A 9,086-nucleotide genomic window follows, 5' to 3' on the forward strand; every position below is an offset into this window, starting at 1 on the left:
TAATACTTGAGAATATTCTTTGGCTCCCCTTGTGTCGAATCAATAAATTTGGGTTGAATACTCTACCCTCGAAAGCTGTTGCGATCCCCTATACTTGTGGGTCATCAAGACCAATTTCTGGCGCCGTTGCCAGGGAGCATAGCTCTATTATTTGAGTCACTTGGGATTTATATCTGCTGGACACTATGAAGAACTTGAAAGATGCTAAGACAACAATTTATCCCTCAACTACGAGGGGAGGTAAGGAACTGCCATCTAGCTCTGCACTTGATTCACCTTCTGTTATGAGTAGGCTAGCGACACCTAAACCTGCTTCTACTATTCGTTCCGATATGTCGCATGTTATTGATGATGCCACTTCTGCTATGCATGATACTTATGATGAAACTGCTTCTATGCTTGATACTACTGTGCCCCTTGGTGAATTTCTTGATGAACAAATTACTAGGGCTAGAGAAAAAGAAATTATTGAATCTGAATACGATGATGATAGTGATGATGAAAATATGCATGTTATTCCTGAGGGTTATCTTTTTGATATGGAATCTTCTGCCGCTATTTTAGCTTGCAGGGATAGATATGAGCTTAAGAGGTTATTAGTTAAATGGAACAAAGAATCACTTAGAGATAAAATGAAACCCGACCCTGCTTTTGCTATGTCACCTATATGTGTTCCTGATAAGGATTATGAATTCTCTATTGATCCTGATATAATTACTTTGGTTGAATCTGGTCCGTTTTATGGCTATGAATCTGAAACTGTTGTGGCACATCTTACTGAGTCAAATGATATAGCTGCCCTGTTTACTAATGATGAGAGATCGCGTTACTTCTATATACTCAAAATATTTCCGTTCTCATTAAAGGGTGATGCTAAGATCTAGTTTAATTCTCTTGATCCTGGTTGTGTGCGTAGTCCCCAGGATATGATTTATTACTTCTCTGCTAAATATTTCACTGCTCATAAGAAACAAGCTGCTTTGAAGGAAATATACAACTTTGTGCAAATTAAATAAGAAGTCTCCCACAAGCTTGGGGGAGGCTTCTCAAGTTACTTAGTGCTTTGCCTGATCATCCCCTTAAGAAACCTGAAATACTTGATATCTTTTATAATGGACTAACCGATGCTTCCAGAGATTACCTGGATAGTTGTGCTGGTTCTCTTTTCAGGGAAAGAACACCGGATGAAGCTGAAATTCTATTGAATAATATGTTGACAAATGAAAATAATTTGGCACCTCCTGAGCCAGCTCCTGCTCCAATTACTGAGTCTATTCCTAAACCAACTCCGAAGAAGAGAGGTGTTCTATTCCTCAGTCCCGAAGATATGCAAGAGGCAAAGAAATCTATGAAAGAAAAAGGTATTAAAGCTGAAGATGTTAAGAATTTACCTCCTATTGAAGAAATACATGGTCTTAATATACCGCCTGTTGAAGAAACATATGATCTCAATTCTTTATTTGTTGAAGAACCTCCTGATCCCGATATCCCGACACAGGTAGTAAAGGTAAATTCTCTCTATAGATATGATAAAGCTGAAGTCCCTCCTACTAAAATTGCTAGTCAATGCTTGGATGAGTTTGGTAACTTTATGTTTAAGCAAGACAACTTCAATGCTTATTTTGGTAGACAATTAAAAGAAAATGCTTATATGATTAGACACTTGGGTGATTATATGGCTAATATTAAAGGTGAACTTAAACTTGTTAGCAAACATGCTTCTATGGTTACCACTCAAGTAGAACAAGTACTTAAGGCTCAAAAATAAGTGCTTGATGAAATGAATAGTAAGAAAAATGATTATGATGTTAGAGTGGCTACTAGAACTGGTAGAATGACTCAGGAACCTTTGTATCCTGAAGGCCACCCTAAGAGAATCGAGCAAGATTCTCAAAGAAATAATATTGATGTTCCTAGTTCTTCTAAAAAGAAGAAAAAGAAAAATGATAGAACTGTGCAAAGTTCTAGTGAACCTATTGCTGAACCACCTGATAATCCAAATGATATATCTATGTCTGATGCTGAAACACAATCTGGTAATGAACATGAACCTAATGAAAATATTAATGATGATGTTCATGATGATGCTCAACCTAGTAATGACAATGATGTAGAAATTGAACCTGCTGTTGATCTTGATAACCCACAATCAAAGAATCAACGTTATGATAAGAAAGACTTTGTTGCTAGGAAACATGGTAAAGAAAGGGAACCTTGGGTTCAGAAACCCATGCCTTTTCCTCCAAAACCATCCAAGAAAAAGAATGATGAGGATTTTGAGCGCTTTGCTGAAATGATTAGGCCTATCTTTTTGCGTATGCGATTAACTGATGTGCTCAAAACAAATCCTTATGCTAAATATATGATCATTACTAATAAAAGAAAGATACTGGAAGCTGAGATTTCCACCATGCTTGCTAATTATACTTTTAAGGGTGGAATACCAAAGAAACTTGGAGATCCTAGAGTACCTACTATACCTTGCTCCATTAAAAGAAATTATATTAAAACTGCTTTATGTGATCTTGGAGCCGGTGTTAGTGTTATGCCTCTCTCTTTATATCGTAGACTTGACTTGAATAAGTTGATGCCTACTAAAATATCTTTGCAAATGGCTAATAAATCAACTGCTATACCTGTCGGTATTTGTGAGGATGTGCCTGTTGTGGTTGCAAACGTTACTATTTTAACGGATTTGTTATACTTGATATTCCCGAGGATGATAGTATGTCTATTATTCTTGGAAGACCTTTTCTTAATACTGCAGGGGATGTTATTGACTGCAACAAAGGCAATGTCACTTTTCATGTTAATGGTAATGAGCATATGGTACACTTTCTGAGGAAACAACCTCAAGTTCATAGTATCAACTCCATTGGAAAAATTCCATCGATTATAATTGGAGGTTTTGAATTTCCTCTTCCTACTGTCAAAAAGAAATATGATATACTTATTATAGGGGATGTGCATATCCCCGTTGAGGTAATTTAGTGTTATTCGAAATTTCTCCGGTTTCATGATTATCGGAATGAGTTTGTTAATAAGACTTGATCAACCTTGTTAGTGGATTCTTTTTGATGAGCATGAGATGGATGAAACTAGAAGCACAACCTTCTGTACCCTCTCTATATTTTTTGATTAATTAGTAGAAATAAAGTAAAAATAGTATTTTTTCTGTCTATTTCCTGACTTATCCGTGCAATATAAAAATATCCCGAAAATAAAAGTCCTCAGAATGACATGCCAATTTAATATGATTTTTTCGGGAATATTTGAGGATTTACTGTGCAAAAATTACCGCGGGAGGAGCTGCCACCTGGCCACGAGGGTGGTGGGCGCCCCCCTCTAGGGCACGCCCCCTGCCTCGTGGGCCCACGGTGGCCCTCCTCCACTTATCCCAGCACCCATCTTCTTCTTCTGTCTCGCACAAACCCGAAAAACCAACTCAAGCACGAGTTCCAGCCACTTTTGCTGTGATTTTTGATCTCCTTGCTCAAAGCACCTCTCGCAAAACTTCTTGGGGAGATTGTTCCTTGAGAAAAACAATATGCTTAGGAAGATGTTCCAAGGTGGTTCTTCTAAGAAGCAAGGACCCAGGATTGCTATGCGCGATGCTGACGAGGATCCACCAAGAGACGCTCCAGTACGGCCTTGCGAATGGCCGTCGGAAAATTTTATGGACCGTGCGGGAATTAAAGAAGAATTCAAAGCATATTTGCGCAATGCCGGTCTTGAGGATTTTGAGGCTAACAAATGCCCCCAGTATCATGATCTCACAAGTTCATTTGTGAGGAGGTTTGAGTATTCATCTTCGCGTAATTCTCCTTCAGTCATGTTTGATCTCTATGACAAATCTTATACCATGGACTTAGAGGATTTCACTTCTGCTTGCAAACTTCCATCATGGGGTATTGTTAGGGATCCCCTAAATCTGAATTTAGAAACTTTCTTGCTAGTATAACTGTGGGGGAATCTAGAGATATAACGCAGGCTACCATAGGGAGCATTTACTTTCCTACTATACATTATTTTCCTCTCTTCATCGGTAGATGCATAAATGCTAAGGATGAAGCATGTCACATGTGTGTCCCTGATCTTAGCATTCTTAGGTGTGCTGTGTTAGGAGACCAATCTTATCATATGGGAGCCATTGTAGCTCGTAGGTTGCATCATAATAGACATAATGGAGATTTCTTTGGAGGAATTTATGCAACCCGCTTAGCTCATTTTCTTGAGATAGACATTTGTGAGGGTGATACAGAGTTGCCTCCTGCATATTTAGATTATAACTATGGCTTCGCACCAGTTTGTCGAGAGGCCTAAATCACCTCTCTTATATCGTTTAATTTTTGATAAACGACGTGTTTTCCGTATTACTCTCCCTGCTCCTACCTTCTTTGATTCACAGACAAAAAGAAGATACGTTATTACCAGAGAGGAGGCAGAAGAGTACGAGAGGAGAGCGGAGGCAGCTTGACTCCACGCTGCAGCTCAGCAGGCGATAACCGCTGCACATCAGTATGATCCCAACTATTCTTCGTCGTAGTACGACCCCAGCTACACCTACGGGTACCCGCCAGGCTATCCCTGGCAATAGACCAACTTAGGCCAAAAGCCTAAGCTTGGGGGAGTACGTATTTCTCACCGACATTACATTTATGTTCACACACACTCATTACTAGATGTCGGTGCTCATACTCTTTCACTGTAATATCCATGCTAGTTTATTTTCTTTTTCTTGCTTTCTTCTTGTGTGTTTGTTAAACCTTAAGAAAAACCAAAAAAATTAGTAGTAGTTTATTTTTCTGCTGTAGTAGTAATAATTAAAAAGAAAACCCAAAAATATTTCCCGTTCTTATTTTGCTTGTTGGGAGCTTTCCCGTGTAAATAGTTTTATTTCTTTTCTTTCCTTTGGGGGTCAGTAGGAGAAGACCATAATTAAATTGTTGAAGTGGCTCTTATATGCATTATTGTTGATTTAACCAAGAGCCCATATTGCCTTGTCTTCTCCTGTTTATTGAATGCTCGCAGATCCCAGCTTAGTCCAATGCACGTGCACTCTTATTATTATTCACATCGTTCGGTCGTGCAAGTGAAAGGCAATTATGATGATATATGATGGACTGACTGAGATGAGAAAAGCTGGTATGAACTCGACCTCTTTTGTTTTTGTAAATATGATGAGTCCCTCGTTCTTGATTCAGCTTATTATGAATAAACATGTTTGCAATGACAATTAGAGATCGTAGTTGCTTGTGCCATGCTTGATTAACTATGAGTTATAATGGTTTACCTTGTGTGCCAACATGCTATTGAGATGATTATGATGTGGTATGATGGGGTGGTATCCTCCTTTGAATGATTTAAGTGACTTGACTTGGCACATGTTCACGCATGTAGTTGAAACAAATCAACATAGCCTTCACGATATTTATGTTCATGGTGGATTATATCCTACTCATGCTTGCATCCAATGTTTATTAATTTTAATGCATGTACATGGCTGTTGTCGCTCTCTAGTTGGTCGCTTCCCAGTCTTTTGCTAGCCTTCACTTGTACTAAGCGGGAATACTGCTTGTGCATCCAATCCCTTAAACCCCAAAGTTATTCGAGATGAGTCCACCATATCTTCCTATATGCGGTATCTACCTGCCGTTCCAAGTAAATTTGTATGTGCCAAACTCTAAACCTTCAAATAAACATTCTGTTTTGTATGCTCGAATAGCTCATGTATCAACCAAGGCTGTCCTTATCTTCTGTGTTAGGCGGGTTATTCTCAAGAGGAGTGGACTCCGCTCCTCACTCACGAGAAAATGGCTGGTCACCGGGATGCCCAGTCCCATGCTTTATGCAAACTAAATCAAAATTAATTGCAAACAAAACTCCCCCTGGGACCTGATGTATGTTGGAGACACTCGTTGTTTCGAGCAAGTCATGGATTGATGCTTGTTGGTGGAGGGGGAGTATAAACTTTGCCATTCTGTTTGGGAACCGCCTATAATGTGTTTAGCATGGAAGATATCGCCATCTCTTAGTTGTTACGTTGACAATGAAAGTATACCGCTCAAAATACAATTTATCTCTATTTCAAAACCGAGCTCTGGCACCTCTACAAATCCCTGCTTCCCTCTCCGAAGGGCCTATCCATTTACTCTTATGTTGAGTCATCACCCTCTTATTAAAAAGCACTAGCTGGAGAGCACTAGCTGGAGAGCACAGCTGTCATTTGCATTCATCACTATTAATCTATGTTGGGTGTGACTATGATTGGATCTCTTTTATCATGAATTACAATGTCTAGTCAGTCCTTGATCTTTAAAGGTGCTCTGCATTTATGTTTTGCGGTCTCAGAAAGGGCTAGCGAGATACCATCTTGTTATATCATATTATGATTGTTTTGAGAAAGTGTTGTCATCCGAGATTTATTATTATGACTTGCTAGTTGATTATGCTATTGATATGAGTAATTATGAGACCTGAGAATTATTGCAAATGTGGTTAGTTATGATCTATGTTGAAAACTTGAATGCTGGCTTGACATAGTTACAACAACAAGAGCAAACAGAGTTTGTAAAAGTTTTTCTTTCTTTCTTTCAGTTTGTCAACTGAATTGCTTGAGGACAAGCAAGGGTTTAAGCTTGGGGGAGTTGATATGTCTCCGTCGTATCTACTTTTCCAAACACTTTTGCCCTTGTTTTGGACTCTAACTTGTATGATTTGAATGGAACTAACCCGGACTGACGCTGTTTTCAGCAGAATTGCCATGGTGTTGTTTTATGTGCAGAAAACAAATATTCTCGGAATGACCTGAAACTCCACGGAACGTCTTAGAGAAAATAATAAAAAATCCTCGCCAAAGATGAAGACCAGGGGGCCCACACCCTGTCCACGAGGGTGGGGGGTGCCCCCCCTCTAGGGCGTGCCCCCTACCTTGTGGGCCCCCTGGATGCCCTCCGACGCCAACTCCAACTCTATATATTTGCTTTCGGAGTGAAAAAATCAGAGAGAAGAAATTATCGTGTTTTACGATACGGAGCCACCGCCAAGCCCTAAAACCTCTCGGGAGGGCTGATCTGGAGTCCGTTCGGGGCTCCGGAGAGGGGGATTCGTCGTCGTCGTCATCATCAACCATCCTCCATCACCAATTTCATGATGCTCACCGCCGTGCGTGAGTAATTCCATCGTAGGCTTGCTGGACGGTGATGGGTTGGATGAGATTTATCATGTAATCGAGTTAGTTTTGTTAGGGTTTGATCCCTAGTATCCACTATGTTCTGAGATTGATGTTGCTATGACTTTGCTATGCTTAATGCTTGTCACTAGGGCCTGAGTGCCATGATTTTAGATCTGGACCTATTATGTTTTCATGAATATATGTGAGTTCTTGATCCTATCTTGCAAGTCTATAGTCACCTACTATGTGTTATGATCCGGCAACCCCGAAGTGACAATAATCGGGACCACTCCCGGTGATGACCATAGTTTGAGGAGTTCATGTATTCATTACGTGCTAATGCTTTGTTCCGGTTCTCTATTAAAAGGAGGCCTTAATATACCTTAGTTTCCAATAGGACCCCGCTGCCACGGGAGGGTAGGACAAAATATGTCATGCAAGTTCTTTTCCATAAGCATGTATGACTATATAAGGAATACATGCCTACATTACATTGATGAATTAGAGCTAGTTCTGTGTCACCCTATGTTATGACTGTTACATGATGAACCGCATCCGGCATAATTATCCATCACTGATCCGGTGCCTACGAGTTTTCCATATACTGGTTTACGCTTATTTACTTTCTGCTGCTACTGTTACAATCACTACAAAATACCAAAAACATTACTTTTGTTGTCTTTACTTTTGTTGCCGCTACCACCACTATCATATTACTGTGCTACTAAACACTTTGCTGCAGATACTAAGTTTCCAGGTGTGGTTGAATTGACAACTCAGTTGGTAATACTTGAGAATATTCGTTGGCTCCCCTTGTGTCAAATCAATAAATTTGGGTTGAATACTGTACCCTCGAAAGTTGTTGCGATCCCCTATACTTGTGGGTCATCAGGGCCCACTCGGTAAGACATCATCTTAATGAGATCAATGTGACTAGGGGTTGGTCACGGGATCATGTGTTGCGGAACGAGTAAAGTGACTTGCCGGTAACGAGATTGAACGAGGTATTGGGATACCGACGATCGAATCTCGGGCAAGTAACGTACCGATTAACAAAGGGAATTGAATACGGGATTGATTGAATCCTCGACATCGTGGTTCATCCGATCAGATCATCGTGGAACATGTGGGAGCCAACATGGGTATCCAGATCCCGCTATTGGTTATTGGCCGGAGAGTTGTCTCGGTCATGTCTGCATGGTTCCCGAACCCGTAGGGTCTACACACTTAAGGTTCGGTGACGCTAGGGTTGTAGAGATATTAGTATGCGGTAACCCGAAAGTTGTTTGGAGTCCCGGATGAGATCCTGGACATCACGAGGAGTTCCGGAATGGTCCGGAGGTAAAGATTTGTATATAGGAAGTCCAGTTTCGGCCACCGGGAAAGTTTCGGGGGTCACTTGTATTGTACCAGGATCACCGGAAGGGTCCCGGGGGTCCACTGGGTGGGGCCACCTATCCCGGAGGGCCCCATGGGCTAAAGTGGGAAGGGAACCAGACCCTGGTGGGCTGGTGCGCCCCCCTTGGGCCTCCCTTGCGCCTAGGGTTGGAAACCCTAAGGGGGTGGGGGCGCCTCCACCTGGCTTAGGGGCCAAGCCACCCCCTAGGCCGCCCCCCCATTAGATGGGATCTCTAGGGGCCGGCGCCCCCCCAGGCCCCCTATATCTAGCGGAGGGGAGGGAGGGCAGCCGCACCCAAGTCCCTGGCGCCTCCCTCCCTCCTGTGACACCTCTTCCTCCCCGCTTGCGCTTGGCGAAGCCCTGCCGGGATCCCGCTACTTCCACCACCACACCATCGTGCTGCTGGATCTCCATCAACCTCTCCTTCCCTTGCTGGATCAAGAAGGAGGAGACGTCTCTCCCAACCGTACATGTGTTGAACGCGGAGGTGTCGTCCGTTCGGCGCTCGGTCAT

This window comes from Triticum urartu, chromosome 2 (genome assembly GCF_003073215.2).
Source record: "Triticum urartu cultivar G1812 chromosome 2, Tu2.1, whole genome shotgun sequence".
Lineage (NCBI taxonomy): Eukaryota > Viridiplantae > Streptophyta > Magnoliopsida > Poales > Poaceae > Triticum > Triticum urartu.